Here is a 21,558-nt window from a genome sequence, read left to right on the forward strand (position 1 = left end):
AGTACCTCCAAATCTTCTGAAAAACATCGTATCCAACTTACAGTTATATACTTAGCCCAACTATCAAATAAAAACTTTAAGGTATGCAAGATTTTGAAAATTTATCACTTAGCAACTCTCTCTCTTTAGCTATCGAAGTATGTGCTTTACCAAAATGGAGAGTGTAAACTACAAGAGAGGAGGAAATAGAATGCAGGAATTATAGAACCCAGAGACAAAGTTGTTCCAGAATGATTCATATGCACCAAGCATGCCAAGTAACCAGCTCAATTTCAAATTTAATAAATACCTGATGAATATGAATACATCAGAGGTGATTCAGTAATTTGGCAAAAGGAGGTGAATTGGTGACAAACACATGAAAAATAAGTAACCATAACACAAGAAAATCATTAGCTTCAGGGAAGAATATTTTACATGAAACAAAAAAAGACGCACAATGTACTACAACACACTATGTAATTTGTTGTAGTGTGTGGATAATGTTTATATATTTAAACTAATGTAAACATTAAAGATTGCACTAAGAGAGTAACAGGAAGTCTGAATGTGTATGAATGGAGAAAAAAGAAAACTAAATATTTTCCTTTCTGAGCCGTCAATCAATATGTTCACATCTTGGAAATGAAGAAATAAAAGTCATAAATGTTAAGGTAAATGGAGATAAATATCTAAAGATATAGCTAAAAGATTACTATTTTATGGAATAATTTGTACGGAATTATTACAATATGTACAGTGTGGAAATATATTATTAATTCTAAATTTTAATTAAAGTTTTTTTAAAATTTTTTTATTTATTTAATTTTTGGCTACAGCCATGGCATGTGGAAGTTCCTGGGCCAGGGATCAAACACATGCCATAGAAGCTACTCAAGCCACTTTAATGACAATGCCAGATCTTTCATTTCTTTTTATTTTTTGCTTTCTAGGTCTGCATCTGCAGAATATAGAAGTTCCCAGGCCAGTGCAGCTGCCAGCCTATGCCACAGCCACAGCAATGCAGAATCAGAGCCATGTTTGTGATCTAAACCACAGCTCACAGCAACATAGGATACTTAATCCACTGAGGAAGGCCAGAGATCAAACCCACATCCTCATGGGTACTAGTCGGGTTCATTACTGCTAAGCCACAACAGGAACTCCCACAATGCCAGATCTTTAACCCTTGTGCCATAAGAAAGCTCCTAATGCAAGTTTTTTTAAAAATTAAAAACATAAAAGTAATTTACTTTTTTTTAATTGAAGTACAGTTAATGTATAAGATTATGTTAGTTTCAGGTATATAGCAAAGTTATTCAGTTATATGTATATATATTCTTTTTCAGATTCTTTTCCAGTATAGGTTATTACAAGATATTGAGTATAGTTACCTGTGCTATACAGTAGGTCTTTGTTATTTTATAAAAAGTAGTGTGTATATGTTAATCCTAAACTATCAATTTATATTCTCCCCTGTCCCTACCACTATCTCCACTAGTAATTATAAGATTGTTTTCTGTGAGTCTATTTCTGTTTTGTAAATAAATTCATTTGTATCATTTTTTTAGATTCGACATATAAGTCATACCATATGTCTTTCTCTGACTTTACTTAATATGATAATCTTCAAGTCCAATGAAATGACATTATTTCATCCTTTAATTATTTTTATGGCTGAGTAATATTCCATTGTGTGTGTGTGTGTGTGTGTGTGTGTGTGCATATGTGTATGTGTGTGTATTAAGTAAACATCACGTCTTTTCATCCATTCATCTGTTGATGGTCTTGGCTATTGTGCTGCTATGAACACTGGGGTACTTGTATCTCTTCAAGTTAGAGAATATCTAATAAATGTCCAGGATTGGGACTGGAGGATCATATGGTAACTCTATTTTTAGTTTTTTAAGGAACCTCCATACTGCTCTCCATAGTGGCTGAACCAATTTACACTCCCATCCACAGTGTAGCAGTAGTGTTTTTTCTCCACATCCGCTCAAGGATTTTTTTGTAGACTTTTCAAGGATGGCCATTCTGACTGGTGTGAGGTGGTACCTCATTGCAGTTTTGATTTGCATTCCTCTAATAATTAGCAATATTTGATGTGCCTTTTGGCCATTTCTATACATTCTTTGGAGAAACGTCTATATAGGTCTTCTTCCCAGTTTTGGATTGGGTTGTTCGTTTTTTGATATTAAGCAGTATAAGCTATTTGTGTATTCTGGAAATTAATCCCTTGTCCATAGCATAATTTGCAAATATTTTCTCCCAGACAATAGGTTGTCTGTTTTGTTTATGGTTTCCTTTGCTGTGCAAAAGCTTTTAAGTCCTATTTGTTTATTTTTGTTTTTTTTTTTTGTCATTATTCTAGGAGACAGATTCAAAACAAGGAAAAATCAATATAAAAAGGTCCAAAATCAATAAAATAAGAAAAGAAAAAGAAATTACAAATGATGCACAGAAATACGAAGGATCATAAGAGACCCTACTACAAGCAACCATATGCCAATAAAATTGGACAACCTAGAGGAAATGGACAATTTCTTAGAAAGGTACAATCACCCAAGACTAAACCAGGAAGAAATAGAAAATATGAACAGACAAACTACCAGTTATGAAATTGAATCAGTAATTTAAAAACTTCCAAAAAGCAAAAGTCCAGGACCAGATGGCTTCAAAGGTCAATTCTACCATACATTTAGATAAGAAGTAACACCTATCCTTCTGAAACTAGTCCCAAAAATTGCAGAGGAAGGAACACTTCCAAACCCATTTTATGAGGTCACACTCACCTTGATATCAAAAACCAAAGATATCACAAAAAAGCAAATAACAAGCCAATATCACTGCTGAATATATATGCTAAAACCCTCAACAAAATACTAGCTAATTGACTCCAACAATATAGCAAAAGGATTATACATCATGATCAAGTGGGATTTACGCCAGGGAGGCAAGGATTTGTCAACATCTACAAAATCAATATGATACATCACATTAACAAAATGAAGCATAAAAACCCTATGATCACTTCAATAGATGCAGACAAAGATTTTGACAAAATTCAACATCAACTTATGATAAAAACTCTGCAGAAAGTGGGCCTGGAGGGAACCTACGTCAACATAATAAAGGCCATATATAACAAACCCACATCTAACATCATTCTCAATAGTGAAAAGTTCAAAGAATTTCTGCTAAGCTCAGAAAAAAGACAAGGACGTCCACTCTCACCACTTTTATTCAACATGGTTTTCAAAGTCATAGCCATGGAAATCGGAAAAGAAAAAGAAATAAAAGAAATTGAAATTGGAAAAGAAATAGTAAAATCATCACTGTTGGCAGAGGACAAGATGCTATAGATAAAAATCCTAAAGATGCTACCAGAAAACTGTTAGAGCTCATCAACGAATTTGGTGAAGTTGCAGGATACAAAACTAATACATAGAAATCTCTTTCATTCCTATACACTAGCAATGAAAGATCAGAAAGAGAAATTATTGAAACAATCACATTTACCAGAACACCAAAAAGAATAAAATATCTATAAATAAACATACCTAAAGAGGCAAAAGAACTGCACTCTGAAAATGGTAAGAGGCTGATGAAAGAAATCAAAGATGACACAGATGGAAAGATATACCATCCTCTTGGATTGGAAGAATTGATGTTGTTAAAATGACTATACTTCCAAGGCAATCTACAGATTTAGCGCAGTCCTTATCAAATTACCAAATGCATTTTTCACAGAACTAGAACAAAGAATTTCTAAATTTATAATGTAAACACAGAAGACCCAGGGTAGCCACAACCTTGAGAAAGAAAAATGGGAATTGGAAGAACCATGCTCCCTGACTTCAGACTATACTACAAAGCTACAGTCAGCAAGCAGTATGGTTCTGGCACAGAGAGATTTATAGGTCAATAGAACAGAAGAGCGAGCCCAGAAATAAACCCACACACTTCTGGTCAGTTCGTCTATGACAAAGGAGGCAAAATATACAATGGAAAAAAGACAGTCCCTTCAATAAGTGGTGCTAGGCAACCTGGACAACTACATGCAAAAGAATGAAATTATTATCAAACAATTCAACAAACAAGATATATAAACAACTCATACAACCCAACATCAACAAAAAGCCCAATTCAAAAATGGGCAAAAGACATAAATAGACATTTCTTCAAAGAAGACATATGGATGGCCAGTAGGCACATGCAAAAATGCTCAACATCACAAAGTATTAGAAAAATGTAAATCAAAACTGTAAAGAGGTACCACCTCACACTGGTCAGAATGGCCATCATTAACAAGTCTACAAATGACTAATTCTGCAGAGGGTGTGGAAAAAAGGAAACCCTCCTTCACTGCTGGTGGGAATGTAAACTGGTAAAACTACTATGGAAAACAGTATGAAGGTACATCAGAAAACTAAATATAGAGCTACCGTATGCTCTACCAATTCCACTCCTGGACATATATCCAGACAAAACTTTCATTCAAAAAGCTATATGCACCCCTATGTTCATTGTAGCACTATTCAGAATAGCCAAGATCTGGAAACAACCTAAATGTCCATCAACAGATGAATGGATTAAGAAGTGGTACATACACACAATGGAATAGTACTCAGTCATAAAAAAGAATGAAATGATGCCATTCGCAGCAACATGGATGCAAGTAGAGATTTTCACACTAAGTGAAGTGAGTCAGAAAGACAAATGCCATATGGTATCACTTATATGTGGAATATAAAATATGGCACAAATGAACCATATATACAAAACACAAACAGACTCACAGACATAGAGATCAGACACGTGGTTGCCAAGAGGGATGGGGGAGGAAGTGGTATGTGCAGGGAGTCTGGGATTGGTAGATGCCAACTATTACATTTAGAATGGATAAGCAATGAGGAACTACTGTACAGCACAGTGAACTATATTCAATCTCTTGGGATTTAACATGATGGAAGATCTATGAGCAAAAGAATATATACAACATATATATGTATGACTGGGTCACTCTGCTGTACAGCAGAAATAAACTATACTCTAATAAAAATTAAACACAAAAAAACATAATTTAAATGTTAAATAATATTAAGAATGTTACTGTCATTTTTGAGGTCTGACATCTCAAATATTAAAGCATGTGATTCTTACATTTCTTTTCATTAGTTTTTAATATACTTACCTGCAAAGGGAAAATTTTATTACTCTTACTGTTTAGTAAAACAAGACTAAATGGTTCTTCCTGTTATTTTGTTTCATAAAACACGAATACAAAACCTAGATGCATCTTGGAGAATTTCTACAATTTTTATCATACTGATTAGTCTCTATATCTTTCTTATATTGCCATGATTGAAACTCCTTTTGAAAATAGATATCATCCCTATTGAAATACAGGAATTCTGAAATAACTGAAACTCCTTTCTACATAATAGATAAAATGTATAAATCTTATTTTCTAAGACTAACATTTTTATCATGATTCTAACGACCAAGTTCTAATAATGGCATTTTCCTAGGACAATTTGAAGATTGTACTTTAGAACACTGAAGTTATGTTGCTTCAATATGTCAACACTATAGCACATAAAGAACGTGATTTTTCTCATCCACTTTGTATAATGTCTTTTAAAATCTATGATAGAAAAAAAGTTACCTTACCCATTTCAATATTCTCCTAATTAGAAAAAAAAGAAGCAGATGATGGCTGCATATTTAGCTTAGTGAGAGGATATAAAATGAAAAGTATGCTAATAAAATACAAAGATTTACCTATACTTCATTTGCATAGTAATTTGAAAAGACTCTATATCCTGTAGCTGCTTACATTATGCAAAATGAATATGAAAACCAATGTGGTAAAATATCATTATAAATTCCTAATTTTTCCAGGGAACTTAGTGAAATTTTTCCTAATTTTTTAGTGAATACTAAAAATAATAGTTATCAGGCTCTTTGTTGCACATTTACTCCTGAAAACAAGCTTGCAAAATCAGCACTATTACTGTAACACCTATTTTACAGATAATGAAACTGAGACATGGCAAAGTAAAGATACTTGCCCCACTAAGAAATTGTGTATCTGTAAGGTGAATTCCAAGTATCTTTGAGCAGAGTCCAGCCTTTAAATCACACTTCTCAAACATCTCATATTTAACTTTTATTTAATGATTATATTCAAAGTGACTATATTGTATTTGCATTGAAAATATAAGATCAGTTTATCTTGCATTTCATTTATTTTCAATTTCAGTGTATTATTTCTTATTTTTTTGATTCAACCCTGACCTGATTTTCTTTTTAAAAAAAATAAAAGAATCAAGAGATGGAATCAGTAACAAATTTACCAACAAAGAAATGTCTAGGTCTAGATGGCTTTGCTGGTGATTTCTACCCAGTATCTAAAGAAGAATTAATAGCAATCCTTCTTGCTATTAATCTTACTCTTTAAAAACTTGAACGGAGAATCCTTCCAAACTCATTTTATGAGGCCCCTCATTACCCTGAGTATCAAACTTAGTCAAGGGCACTACAAGAAAAGAAAATTACAGGCCAATATCCCTAATGAACACAGGGGCAAAAATCCTCAACAAAATACTAGCAAACCAAATTCAACAGTGTGTTAAAGGATCATAAACCATGATCAAGTGAGATTTATCTATAGGATGCAATGATGATTCAACATATGCAAATCAATCAATATAATACACATTAACAAAATCAAGGATAAAAACCATATGATCATCTCAATAGGTATCAAAAAAGCATTTGACAAAAGTCAACATTCATTCATGAGAAAAGCCCTCAACAAATTAGGTATAGAAGAAATGTACCTAGACATAATAAAGGTCATCAATGAAAGCCCACAATTAATATCACACTTAACAGTGAAAAGCTGGAAAAGTTTACTCTATTATCAGGAACAATACAAGGATGCCCACTGTTACTACTTCTAATCAACATATTACTGCAAGTCCTAGCCAGAGCAATTAGGCAAGAAAAAAGTAAGAGACAGCCAAATCAGAGTGGCAAGAGTAAATTTTTTTTCCAGATGACATGATCTTCTATATAGAAAATTCCAAAAGTCCATCAAAAACTATTATAACTTAACAAACAAAGTTAGTTGTAAGATACAATATTAACAGCAGAAACCAACTGTGTTTCTATACACTAACAATGCACTATCCAAAAAAGACATGAAGAAAACAACACCAATTATAATAGAATAAAAACAGTACAATGCTTAGGAATAAACTTAACCAAGGAGATGAAAGATCTGTATAAGATCTGTACTGCAAATGGCAAATTTTTACCCTTTTTATGACTGAGTAGTATTCCAGTGTGTGTATGTATGGTGTTTATACATATACACACACCACATCTTAATCTGTTGATGGACACTTGAGTTGCTTCTGTATATTGGCTGCTGTAAGCAATGCTGCTATGAACATTAAGGTGCATCTTTTTGCATTATTATTTTAGTTGGTGGGAAATATATACCCAAGAGTGAAAATGCTGGGTTAGATGATAGTTTTATTTTTAGTTTTTTTTGGGAAACCTCCACACTGTTTTCCATGGTGGCTGCGCAAATTTACATTCCAATAGTTTAAGAAGTTTCCCTTTTCTTCACAATCTTACCAATGTGTGTTCTTTTTGATGATAGCCATTCAGATAGGAGTGAGCTAATATATCATCGTGGCTTCAATTTGCATTTCCCTAAGATAAACTATTTTTTTCCTTGTAAAGAGATATTATAAAGGAGACAGAGACTCTAAACATCTTAGAACTATATTACATATAATGCATGTATTACATGTGCATTATATATGGCATATAGTTAAGTTCATGGTGATCTGTAATTGGTTTTTTAAAGTGTTATTGAGTCTATTTGTAATTTTTTTCTCATTATGATATAATCTTGCTCTAAGAAATAAATTTCTACTCAAAATTCTTACTCTATATAAATCAGTAGTTGTTCTTTATAAAACTCATTGATAATATTACCTAAATGACAGACAGAATTGTCCAATGAGCATTTTTGTTTCTAATTCATTTTAGTTCTGTATTTGAAAAATAGAGGTAGAAATATAGACTGAGAACTGTTCAAAAGACATTGTTTCCTTCCTTTATATAATTTACAACCTTTTCATTATATACTCAACGTTTTTGCACTCATGTGCTATGCTCCAAGCATTTTGGTAAGAGGCACTTCATGAATAAAATGTAGCAGTGTCTATAAAATTTTAAGAAGTATACCTCAGGCATACTTGAAATAGAGCACATTTGTGACACTTCACACTGGTAATAATTCATACTCCAGGGGCCTTTTTTTCAATCTTATATATAAAAAAGCTAGAAAACCTCTACAGACAGGGTGAGTAAATTTCCCCCATGACTGTGTACCATGTTTCCAAAAGAAGTGAATTAGAGCTGTTCCCTCTCCACAGACGACATCTTCAAAAATTCAAATCAACTAATGGCCCCTAAGGCAAACACTTTCTCTTGTTTAGTGATGCTGTGACATGGCCTCAGATTTCTCACACTCGGTGCATATAAACAAACACCACTCTGTCACATTACAAGCAGTACCAAAGGGAGAAGAAATGCCTGGCTTAAGTCATTCCTAGTTTTTGATAATCTGCTATAGGATAATAATACAGGTTTTCAAAATAAACTATTACTGTAAGAAATGTATTTTTAATGTGAAAAAAAAGTTAAATGTTATCATATAAGAATAAAGAAAATAGGATAACTGCATTTAATACCCACGTGAGATGTAGAAGCTTTAGTTTCAGTGGGTTTTAGGGGTTTTTTGGATACAAGCAGTAATTGAGAGGAAGAAGTTAAGGAAGACCTTGGGTTGTTTCACTGAAACCTTCATGTTCAGGTTGCCCAAAAGGTGGCTGGATTATATAAACATGTAGCCCAAGAAAAAGAAAGAAATGGGTTGCAAAGTAGGACTGATTTAGTTTCCATTCTACCTCTCTGGCTGTTGCTTTTCTGAACTTATTTTATTTGCCATACAGCTATACATCATATTTCCCATGCCTCCATCTCAGACATTATTCCCCGTTACTCTACATTCTCCTAGTGATTTCATGTATGCACTCAGTTTAACTACCATGTCTTTGGATTCCCCAAAGTAATTTGTTTGGGAAGTAAACCTGGGAAACTTTAAGAGAGTAGCAAAGTGAGATAAGCGAAGGAAAATAGTCAAAAAAGGGTGAATTTTCAAGGAAGTTACGAGTGGGGGTAACTGGATCTAAAGCCCAATGGGGAACTGAGAAACTGTGCAGAAGACCTGCCTCAGAGATATCCAACTTGGTTAAGGGCTGCTGGTTTTGGCTCTTCTAGCTTGATAGGAACATAGATACATGAGTAGAGCATGCACTGGACCCTAAGAAAAATCCTTAGTGATAAAAATACAACTGGACATCTATACTGCAAGGTTAAGGGCCATGGATACCTGGGAAGATGCCTATAGAATCTTCTCCAACATATGTGAAGTGATTCCCAAATTTATTTATTTATTTAGCTTTTTAGGGCCGCATCACAGCATATGGAGGTTCCCAAGCTAGGGGTCAAATCGGAGCTACAGCTGCCAGCCTAGCCACAGCCACAGCAACGTAGGATCTGAGCCATGTCTGTGACCTACACCACAGCTCATGGCAATGCCAAATCCTTAACCCACTGAGCGAGATCAGAAAAGGAACCCACAACCTCCTGGTTCCTAGTGGGATTCGTTTCCAATGTACCACAACAGGAACTCCCTGATTTCCAAACTTATAATCTTAACAGAGGACAATATTGAAAAGTTAAGCTGCAGTTCGAGGCCATCAATTGTCATTTAAAAGAACTATTCATCAAGGAACCCAGAAAAGAGAACTGAGAGATAAGATATGGTGCCAAATACATACAAGAGAATCAGAGAAGGTGAAAACAAAGACTAAACATGTAGAACTCAGTAGATGGCTACAGCCTTGTCACTCAAAAGGAGTTCTGAGGACCAGTAGCATTACCATCCCTTGAGAAAATGTTAGAAATACAGACAAACTGAGTTAAAATCCACAATATCAAGACCTCCAGTTATTACATATTCATATTTAAAATTGAGAAGCACTTTTTCTTCTTTAGAGCTTGAATCACCATAACGAAGGCTTTTTAAAATGTGCTCATAGCTTATATTGAGGAAAGCACCCATATTCATTGTTTGCATGCCTTCAGCTTTTTAATTAGCACCTAAATCTTCTAAATTGTGCAAGTCAAAGTCTGCTCTCTATTATCCCCCCCAGTGACTATCTTTATAACTCTCTGTCGATGGCATAGGTCAATTGAGATTAATGTAATACACTTTTCACAGGTCCTACTAATTTCTGGATCTTCCCACTCCAATTTGCCCTTCAAAATGACACAGAACAGTTTTTAAAGTACAAATTACCATACCATTTCCTCAAACAATACACCAGTTGCCCATCAACTTCAGGAAAATCACAACTGCTTCATTGATCATCATGAGATAGGCCATGATCTGGAAGCCACTTACCTTCTTGCAAATAGAATGGCCTAATATAGTTACTGTTATCTGAACGTTAAATTTAGTGAACTTCCTGCCAGTCAAGGCATGACAGACATTAGTGTTTACACAATCATTATCTTTAAAAGTATGGTGCTTTGGCATTCCCATTAGGGCTCAGCGGTAACGAACCTGATTAGTTTCCATAAGGATGCGGGTTTAATCTCTGGCCTCACTCAGTGGGTTAAGGATCCAGTGTTGCCATGAGCTGTGGTGTAGGTCACAGACAGGGCTCAGAACCCGCATTGCTGTGGTGTAGGCCAGCAGCTACAGCTCTGATTCAACCTCTAGCCCAGGAACTTCCATATGCCACAGGTGTGGCACAAAAATCAAAATAAAAAATATTAAAAAACAAAAGTTTGGTGCTTTAAAATTTCCTTTTCTGTGACAGATTTAAGATCAGGTATTCCATAAAAGGCCTCTTCCCTGCAATTATGACACCTCATGGATTATTTCCAGGTTCTAGCCCATAAATTATTTTGAGCATTGTACTCTATTGAAAACCTGAAGTGGTATGTTTAAGACTTTTCCTGGATTTCCAGATATCCTTCACCTGAGATATAGACAATAGCTGTCCTTAGTTTTTAACAATGAGGTCGTAAATTTGTCCTGTCACTTACCACACCTAACCCCAGCTAGGAAAACTTCAACCTAGGAAGGAGTCATGAGAATCCTTCCCAAACATAAGGGCAAATCAAGCAACTATCAAACATATTAGTGGTATTCAATGTGAATGATTTTATTAACAGGGCCATAATGTAAAGGGAATCAAACTACATTATGAACCATGTTTTTAAGAGTATATGCAATAATAAAAAATATGTTCCTATTTTAATTTTATGAATAACCTGTCAATGTTAAGGATGAGATAAACTTCAGCCTCAAGCAAAAAACCTGGAATTGGAATCAGAAGGCTCAGTTTGCATTCTAGATTGCAATTTATTGCAAGCAGGAACCAAAGTCAGTCATCAGTTTCCTCACATATATATGTGGTTATATAATATACTTATTAAATTATTAAATAATAATACTTAAAGTGTTGGTATGAGAATTCAATTAGCCTTCAGATATGAAAGCATCTAGAACAGTGCCAAACAAAAAATAAATATAAATATTATTGTCCTCTTTATATTTCTCTAATATAAAATATCCATCATTTAGGCTATTTTTTCAGGTGCAGAAGTTAATTTCCATGCTAAACTTGCCATTAAGCAAAATAAGGACACAAAGCACAGGACTCTGCAATTTCTAGAACTAGCATTATGGCTGATGTGATACTGTTCTTGCAATAACACCTAGCTATATTCATAAAATACAAAAAAATTTCTACACTAACAACAAAACTTCTGGAAAAAAATAAAGAAAAAAATCCTATTCACAATGGCATTTTAAAAATTAGGAGCAAGTTTAACTAAATAGGTGAAATTTCTGTACACTGAAAATTATAGGGATCTGATGAAAGAAATTGAAGATACAAAACAAATGGAAAGATATCCTGCATGCCTGGATTCTAAGAATGAATATTGTTGAAATATCCATACTACCCAAAGCCAGCTAGAATGTTAATGCAATGTCAATGAAAACTCCAGTAATATTTTTAAGAGAAATAGAAAAAAAGACCTAAAATTGACATGGAACCACAAATGAACCCAAATAGCCAAAACAATCTTGAGAAAGAAGACAGGTAGGGACATCATAACATCTGATTTCACACTATGCTACAAAGATAGACTAATCAAAACAGTGTGGTATTGCCATAAAAACAGACACACAGGAGTTCCCTTCATGGCTCAGCGGTTAATGAATTTGACTAGCATCCATGAGGACACAGATTCGATCCCTGACCTCACTCAGTGGGTTAAGGATCCGGCATTGCCATGAGCTGTGGTGTAGGGTGTACGTTGCAGTTGTGGCTCAGATCCTGCATTGCTGTGGCTGTGGTGTAGGCTGGCAGCTACCTCCAATTTGATGCCTAGCCTGGGACCCTCCATATGCTGAGGGTGTGGGCCTAAAAAGTTAAAAAAAAATACACACACACACACACACACACACACACAGACCAAGGGGACAGAATCAAGAGCCCAGAAATAAACTTTTCACAAAAACAGTCAATATTTGACAAAAGAACAAGAATAAAAATGGGCAAATGATAGTCTCTTAAATAAATTGTTATGGGAAAACTGGATAACCTATGCAGAAGAATGAAATTGGACCCTTATCTCACACCACTCACAAAAATTAACTCAAAATGGATTAAAGACTTAAACCTAAGACCTGGAATGATAAAACTCCCCTAAGAAAACATAGGAAAAACTCCTTCTCAATGGTCTTGGCAATTAAGCAGAAGCAACAAAAGCAAAAAAATCAGTAAGTGGGAATGTGAAAAATTTCTACACACCAAAACAAACAATCAACAAAATGAAAAGGTCATCTACGTAGTAAGAGAAAAATATTTGCAAAGTATGTATCTGATGAGGGGTTAAAATCCAACATAAGTAACTCGTAAAAATCAATAGCAAAAAAAATTCCTATTTAAAAGTGTGTGGAATTTGATGGTGTCTTGCCTTATATTTAGGTCTTTCAGCCATTTTGAGTTTATTTTTGTGCATGGTATGAGGGTTTGTCTAGTTTGATTGATTTGCATGCAGCTGTCCAGATTTCCCAGCAATGCTTGCTGAAAAGACTGTCTTTTTCTCATTTTAGGTTCTTGCCTCCTTTGTCAAAGATTAACTGACCATAGGTGTCTGGGTTTATTTCCGCATTCTCTGTTCTGTTGCATTGGTCTGTACGTCTGTTTTGGTACCAGTACCACACTGTCTTGATGACTGTGGCTTTGTAATATTGCTTGAGGTCTTGGAGAGTTATGCCTCCTGCTTGGTTTTTGCTTCTCAGAATTGCTTTGGCAATTCTGGGTTTTCTGTGGTTCCATATAAATTTTTGGATTGTTTGGTCTAGTTCTGTGAAAAACGTCATAGGTAATGTGAAGGGATTGCATTTAATCTGTAGATTGCTGTGGGTAGTATGGCCATTTTTACAATATTAATTTTTCCAATCCAGGAGCATGGACTATCTTTCCATTTCTTTATATCTTCTTTAATTTCCTTCATTAATGTTTTAGTTTTCAGCATATAGCTCCTTTGCATCCTTGGTCAGGTGTATTCCCAGGTATTTCATTTTTTGAGGTGCAATTTTGAAAGGTATTGTGTTTTTGTTTTCCTTTTCTAATACTTCATTGTTAGTATACAGAAATGCGACTGATATCTGAATGTTAACCTAAATGTAAGACAAGACACTCTCAAACTCCTGGAAGAGAAGATAGGCAAAACAATCTCTGACATCAACCTTACAAATGTTTTCTCAGGTCAGTCTCCCAAAGCAACAGAAATAAAAGCAAAAATAAACCAATGGGACCTAATCAAACTGACAAGTTTTGCACAGCAAAAGAAACCATTCAAACAAAACGACAATGTACAAAATGGGAGAAAATAGTTTCATATGATTAAACCAGCAAGGGCTTAATCTCTAAAATATACAACTTATACAACTCAACAGCAAAAAAAGCCAACAACCCAATGGAAAAATGGGCAGAAGACCTCAATAGACATTGCTCCAAGAAAGATGTACAGAAGGCTAACAAGCACATGAAAAAATGTTCAACATCCCTGATTATTAGAGAAATACAAATCAAAAATACCATGAGTTACCACCTCATACCAGTCAGAATGGCCATCATTCAGAAGTCCACAAATAACAAATGCTGGAGGGGTTGTGGAGAAAAGGGAACCCTCCTGCTCTGTTGCGGGGAATGTAAGCTGGTATAACCACTATGGAGAATAGTATGAAGGTACCTTAGAAAATTACACATAGAATTAACATGTGATCCAGCAATCCCACTCTTGGGCATATATCCAAACAAAACTTTTCTTAAAAAAAAGACACATGCACCTGCATGTTCACTGCAGCTCTAGTCACAATAGCCAAATGTCCATCAATAGATGATTGGATTTGGAAGATGTGGTATATATACACAATGGAATACTACTCAGCCATAAAAAGAACAAAATAATGCCATTTGCAGCAACATGGATGGAACTAGAGACTCTCATCCTGAGTGAGATAAATCAGAAAGAGAAAGACAAATACCATATGATATTACTTATATCTGGCATCTAATATATGGCACAATGAACCTTTCCACAGAAAAGAAAATCATGGGCTTGGAGAATAGACTTGTGGTTGCCAAGGGGAATGGGGAGGGAGTGGGATGGATTGGGAGCTTGGGGTTAACAGATGCAAACTACTGCCTTTGGAATGGATTAACAAAGAGATCCTGCTGTGTAGCACCGAGAACTATGTCTAGGTACTTATGACAGAGCATGATAATGGGAGAAAAAAAGTATGTATACATGTATGTGTAACTGGGTCCCCATGCTGTATAGTGGGAAAAAAAATGTGTTGAGGAAATAACAATAAAAAAAAAGTGTGTGGAAGAACTAAACATTTTCCCAAAGAAGACATACAACTGATAAACAGATATGTAAAAATATTGTCAACATCACTAATCATCGGGTAAATGTAAATCAATACCACAATGAGATAGCACTCCACACCTGTGAGGATGGCTTTCATCAAAAATACAAGAGATAAGAAGCATTGGTAAAAATCGGGAGAAAGGAGAACCTTTATGCACAATTGGTAAAACTGTACACATACATTGGTAAAACTCTACACAGCCTGTATGAAAAACAGTATGGGGGCTCTTTAAAAAATTTTAAATTGAGCTATCATATGATCCAGAAATACCACTTCTGGGTATATATCCAGAGGAAATGAAAACAGGATTTCAAGATACACCTGCACTCCCACATCCATTACAGCATTATTCACAATAACCAAGACATGGAAATAACCTAAGTATTCAATGACAGAGGAATAGTTACATAAAATGTGGTACATACAGTGGGCTATTATGCAGCCATAAAAAAGATGGAAATCCTATCATTTGCAACAATATAAACAGACTTTGAAGGTGTTTATACTAAATAAGTCAGATGGAGAAAGACAACTACTGTATGATATTACTTGTATAGGGAAAATAAAGAAGCCAAACTTATAGAAACAGAGAATAACAGTGGTTACCAGGGGTTGGGGGTTGGGGGTTGGGGGAAATGGGGAGATGTTGATCAAAGGCTATAAACTTCCAGTTTTAAGATGAATAAATTCTGGGGATCTGACGTACAGAAAGGTGATTACAGTTAACAATACTGTACTATATACTTGAACGTGGAAAGGAGGAGTTCCTGTTGTGGCTCAGTGGGTTAAGAACCCAACCAGTAGCCCAAAAAGATCCAAGTTCGATCCCTGGACTTCCTCAGTAGGTGAAAGATCTGGTGTTGCTGTGAGCTGTGGTGTAGGTCACAAATGTGGCTTGGATCCTACATTGCTGTGTCTGTGACATAGGCCAGCAGCTGCAGTTTTGATTAGACCCCTAGCCTGGGAATTTCCACAGGCCGACTTTGAGAGCTGAAAAGAAAAAAAGTAGGTAGGAGAGTAAATCTTAAATATTCTCACCACAACACACACACACACACACACACACACACACACACACACAAAGATAACTATGTGAAATGTGAGGTGAAAGAGCTGTTAACTATTTAGTGGTCATCAATGTAATACATAAGTGTATCAAATCAATTCATTGTACACCATAAATGTACACAATGCTTATGTCAATTATATATCAATAAAGTTGAAAAATAAAATTACATAGCACATAAGAAAAACAGAAAATTTTTCTATGTCAGAAATGTGGAAGAATTTGAAATTTAAAGCAGTACATTAGCTGATATGGTAGCTACTTCAGGGGTTTATACTGGGAAAAAGGTAGATGTCTTTCTTTTATGTTTTTAGTAACATATGAAGTATAATTTATGCATGCTAAAAAAGCATGTATTTTGATGTGCAAGCCAATGCATTTTGGTAAATGTGCATGCCATGTAGCCACCGTCACATTCAAGATACAGAACATTTGCAACTCCCCAAAATGTGCTCCTACCCAAGCAACTCCTCGTCCCTTATCCAGCCCAGACTACCATCGAATCAGCTTTATTAACAATGTAGCTTTGCCTTTTCTAGAATTACAGAAATGGAGTCATATAGCATGTATTCTTTCGTGTTTAACTTCTTCCACTTAGCATGTGTTTTAGATTCATTAATCAAGAATGCATCAGTGGAGTTCCTGTCATAGAACAGTGGTTAATGAATCTGACTAGGAACCATGAGGTTGCAGGTTCATTCCCTGACCTTGCTCAGTGGGTTAAGGATCCAGTGTTGCCGTGAGCTGTGGTGTAGGTTGCAGACGCGGCTTGGATCCTGCGTTGCTATGGCTCTAGCGTAGGCCAGTGGCTACAGCTCTGATTCAAACCCTAGTCTGGGAACCTCCATATGCCATGGGAGCAGCTCAAGAAAAGGCAAAAAGACAAAAAAAAATGCATCAGTAGTTGATTATTTTATTGCTGAATAATATTCTAGTGCATAATAACACAATACTTTGTTAATCCATTTACCAATTTATGGACATAGGGGTGTTTCTAGTTTTTGGCTACTATGTGAAAAGATGCCATAAACACTCAGAGTTTTTGTGGAGATACATGTTTTCATCTTTCTTAGGAAAATAATGAGGAATGGGATTACTAGGTTATCTAAGTATATATTGACCTTTTTAAGAAACTGCTAGATTGTTTTCTAAAGGTGCTATACCATTTCACCTTTTATCAGCTATGGCTGAGACTTACAGTTGTTCTGCATACTTATCAACACTTAGTATTGTCAGCCTTTTGAATTATAGCCTTTTAGTAGGTGTGGTTTTAATTTGCACTTCCCTGATGAGTAATGATTTGAGCATATTTTCATAGGCCATTTGTATAGCTCCTTTTGCAAAGTGTCTGTTCAAATTCTTTTGCTTAGTTTCTTTTTACATTTGGTTGTTTAGCTCTTATTGTTGATTTTTAAGATGTCTTTATATATTCTTCACATGGAATCATGGAATTTTTCTTTTAATCCATGAAAAAGATAATAAATAAAGGCTTAGATGGGTACAAGGCAAGAATTTGGTGGTGAGACATTTTTCCATGAAACCAGAACCTTTAAAAGAAGGGCTGCATGTGCAGTGAAAGACCTACACCACCATTCCCCCCCCCGCCCCCGCCCACGCAAATGGCAGTAAAACCTGCCTTAGCCTTTTGTCTCTAAATTGAAAACAGATCTCATGAGAAAGTGAAATTTCAAGATAGGGTCACAAATGAACTTAGAGTCCAAATGTGCCCTCCCTAGGGATGATAAATTTTCTAAGGTGAGATATAAACACAAAAATTAGTCCTGAGTTGCTAATACCTATGGGGTAACTAACATAAGCAATCAGAAAAATACTCTGCCTATGTTCCAAAAACTCAAGCACATTAAAATTTCCATTCAAAAAAACTCTGCTTAAAATGTTGTGACAATTTTTTAAAGACATGATCCATCCTGAAAAAGCTCCTCTGACAAAAAAGGAAGAAATATGATATGAAAAAGCAGGAATAGATAACAAAAATTTGCAGTTAATAGAAAAAAATATTCTTAAAGGACACTACAAGTAAAGATGAAAAAAACTGTCAGATGTAAACAAACTGAATGACTTTTATAACAAGAAATATAGATTTGAGACCTATGATCTACCTGACTAGGAAGAGAGTTTAGATGGTCTTTAAATTCCCATTTACTGCTGTCATTCTTTGGTTCTACAATCAAAGTGACTGCCATTTTCAGATTCTGCCACTCATACTAGGATGATGGAGGAGGTCTGTTAATGCTCTGTCCTTCACTGTTGTCCCAGAATGTTGCAGACATGCAACAACAGAGTTTTGACCAGCAATACTAAGTTGAGCCTTTTAAAATACCGTCATTTACTATCACATGAGACAGGTGAATGAGAAACACGTAATGATGAAGTTAAGACTCAGCAACACTCAGTGTGATGACAATCTTCTAATCCTACTTTTGAACCAACGCTTGAATTCCTTCACTGTAGCCTGGCAAGTAGTCATTTAGCCTCTGCTGGCCTGGCTCAGAGACAGAAACTTCACCACCTCCAGAAGCTTTTGACTCCATTTTGGAACAACTTTATTAGGATACTGTCATACTGAGACAAAATCAGTTTCCTTATTATTTTTCCAAACTTTTTCCAGTTCTGCTATTTGACGTTATTCAGATGAACCTCAACCTTGCTGCAAAACGGCGTATCAAAAAGCTATGCCCCTTTAACATACAAATGAAATGTCCTCCTTTCCTTTTACTAGTCATCAAGTGACATGACTTCAGTTCCTTGACCATTCTCATCACTTTTTTTAAAGCTATGATCCATTTTATGACTATTTTCCTTGAAAGTGACAACCAGAACTAAATACAATTTTCTATTTGTAGTCAGCCAATGGAAAAGCAGGATTTAATATTTTTTTGTCTTTTTGTTTTTCCTAGGGCAACACCTGCAGCATATGGAGGTTCCCAGGCTAGGGGTCTAATCAGAGCTATAGCCTCTGGCCTATGTCAGAGCCACAGCAAAATGAGATCTGAGCCATGTCTGTGACCTACACCACAGCTCACAGCAAAGCCAGATCCTTAACCAATTGAGCAAGGCCAGGGATTGAACCCACAACCTCATGGTTCCTAGTCAGATTCGTTAACCACTGAGCCACGATGGGAACTCCTAGGACTGAATATTTTAAGATACAAGAGACACATGCACCCGCATGTTCATTGCAGCACTATTCACAATAGCCAGGACATGGAAACAACCCAAATGTCCATCGACAGAGGATTGGATTCGGAAGATGTGGTATATATACACAATGGAATACTACTCAGCCATAAAAAAGAATGACATAATGCCATTTGCAGCAACATGGATGGAACTAGAGAATCTCATCCTGAGTGAAATGAGCCAGAAAGACAAAGACAAATACCATGTGATATCACTTATAACTGGAATCTAATACCCAGCACAAATGAACATCTCCTCAGAAAAGAAAATCATGGACTTGGAGAAGAGACTTGTGGCTGCCTGATGGGAGGGGGAGGGAGTGGGAGGGATCGGGAGCTTGGACTTATCAGATACAACTTAGAATAGATATACAAGGAGATCCTGCTGAATAGCATTGAGAACTTTGTCTAGATACTCATGTTGCAACAGAACAAAGGGTGGGGGGAAAAATGTAATTGTAATGTATACATGTAAGGATAACCTGACCCCCTTGCTGTACAGTGGGAAAATAAAAAAATTAAAAATAAAATAAAATAAAATAAAATAATTATATCTCAAAAAAAAAGACACAGGAAAATTTTAAGATACAGAAAAGGAAGATTTTTAAAATAAAATACTGTCATAATGAAGAATTCAGTATATCTCTAAGAAATCAGCAACTCGAATAAGTAAAACAAAAAATAATAGCAGCAACTACAAATACTATAAATGATATCAGCTTAAAGCATTAGTGTCAAAAATTTTATATCCTACAAATAAGGAATAAAAATGCTTTCTTATTTTCAAAATGTATGAAATATTTACCAAAAAAAAAAAAAAAAGATCAGATGGGACCTTAAAATATCTGCTATAGAACTTTTATCAAACTGGACATTAATTACAAAGAATAAAGAATTATAGTGACTTGGATATTAAATATTCTATTTGGAATAAATGCAATTAAACTGAAATCCAATCTTCATGTGTAAAATGTTTACAAATTAATGACACTAAGAATCCTATACATAAAATATTTGAAATTTAGGCAAAGCCTGTTCAGATAACTATAGAATTAAAAGACTTTTAAGGGTATATAAAAATATGAAAATAAACGAATGTGCTAAGAAATCAACTCAAGAATTTAGAAAAAATAATGTATTGGGAAATAAAAAAATAAAATAAAAATAAAGTATGACAGACTCAACAAAAAATTTTTTTAAATGAATGAAAAGAATTTAGAAAAATCACAGCAAGACAAACTAAAATAAAAAGGAAAAATTTTAACTAGAAAGCAAGATTAAATAAGGACTAGAAATGATAAAACTAAAGAGCTAGTGCTTTTAAAAAACTGATAAGGGTGTCAGCCTCTTAGAAATGTGACAGAGAAAAGAAACTGCTAATATGCAACACAAAAAGTCAGAAACAAGATTTAACCAACCACAAGAGTGGAGATTTTAAATAGAATATGAATGCATTCATTCTAATTAATTTGAAAATCTTCATGAAACAGACTTTTCAGGTAAAATTATAAATTGGAAATAATGACCAGGGAAAGCTGAAAATTTTAAATAAAACAGTACCCGTGGAAGAAAATAGTTTGGGATCCAGATGTTCTATGAGAGAATGGGAAATCTAGTATTAAATCTATCTAACATTAAAGGAAAAATAATTCCTGTGTAATTTAGACTACTCAAAACACCATAAAAGTGAGTCATCCAGCTTATTTAATGAAATTTGTAACACTGTAATACTCAACCTTAAAAATATAGTAGAATAAACTGAAGCCAAAACAAATACAAGCAGGGAAGCAAAAACCTAAAATAAACCAATAGCAGAGTCAACACATGAGAAGATTTTAAAGTAATTCACTGTGAGCAAAATTGGTTTACTTCAGAAATGCAAATTGGCTTAACTTTTTGATGTCTATTAATGTATGATCAGCCTAATAGAATTTGACAGGGCATCTGATAAAATTCAACAAGCATTCATGGTTTTAAAATAATAAGCTCTCCTTGGATATTAGAAATGGAGGATACTTGCTTAACATTAAAAATGTATCTGTCAAAACCAACAGCCACCCACATCATTAATATTTAATGCTAAAATATGAGAAGCACCACCATCATCATTAGAAGCAAAATAGACTAGACAATTAGCACTATGAGGTGGGGCCATGTTGGAGTGTGCCTACCACAGTTATCCCTAGTACCTGGCA

At 34.9% G+C, this 21,558-nt stretch overlaps 1 protein-coding gene across 2 annotated transcripts in view; it reads right to left on the minus strand.

Moving 5' to 3' along the window:
- LOC110257826 (uncharacterized) overlaps positions 1–21,558 on the minus strand; it is an 830,584-nt gene that overhangs the window by 611,004 nt on the left and 198,022 nt on the right. The window lies entirely within an intron of this gene.

This window comes from Sus scrofa, chromosome X (genome assembly GCF_054392235.1).
Source record: "Sus scrofa isolate SSC_HxYL_T2T_F1_AM1 chromosome X, Sscrofa_HxYL_maternal_Yorkshire_Landrace_v2.0, whole genome shotgun sequence".
Lineage (NCBI taxonomy): Eukaryota > Metazoa > Chordata > Mammalia > Artiodactyla > Suidae > Sus > Sus scrofa.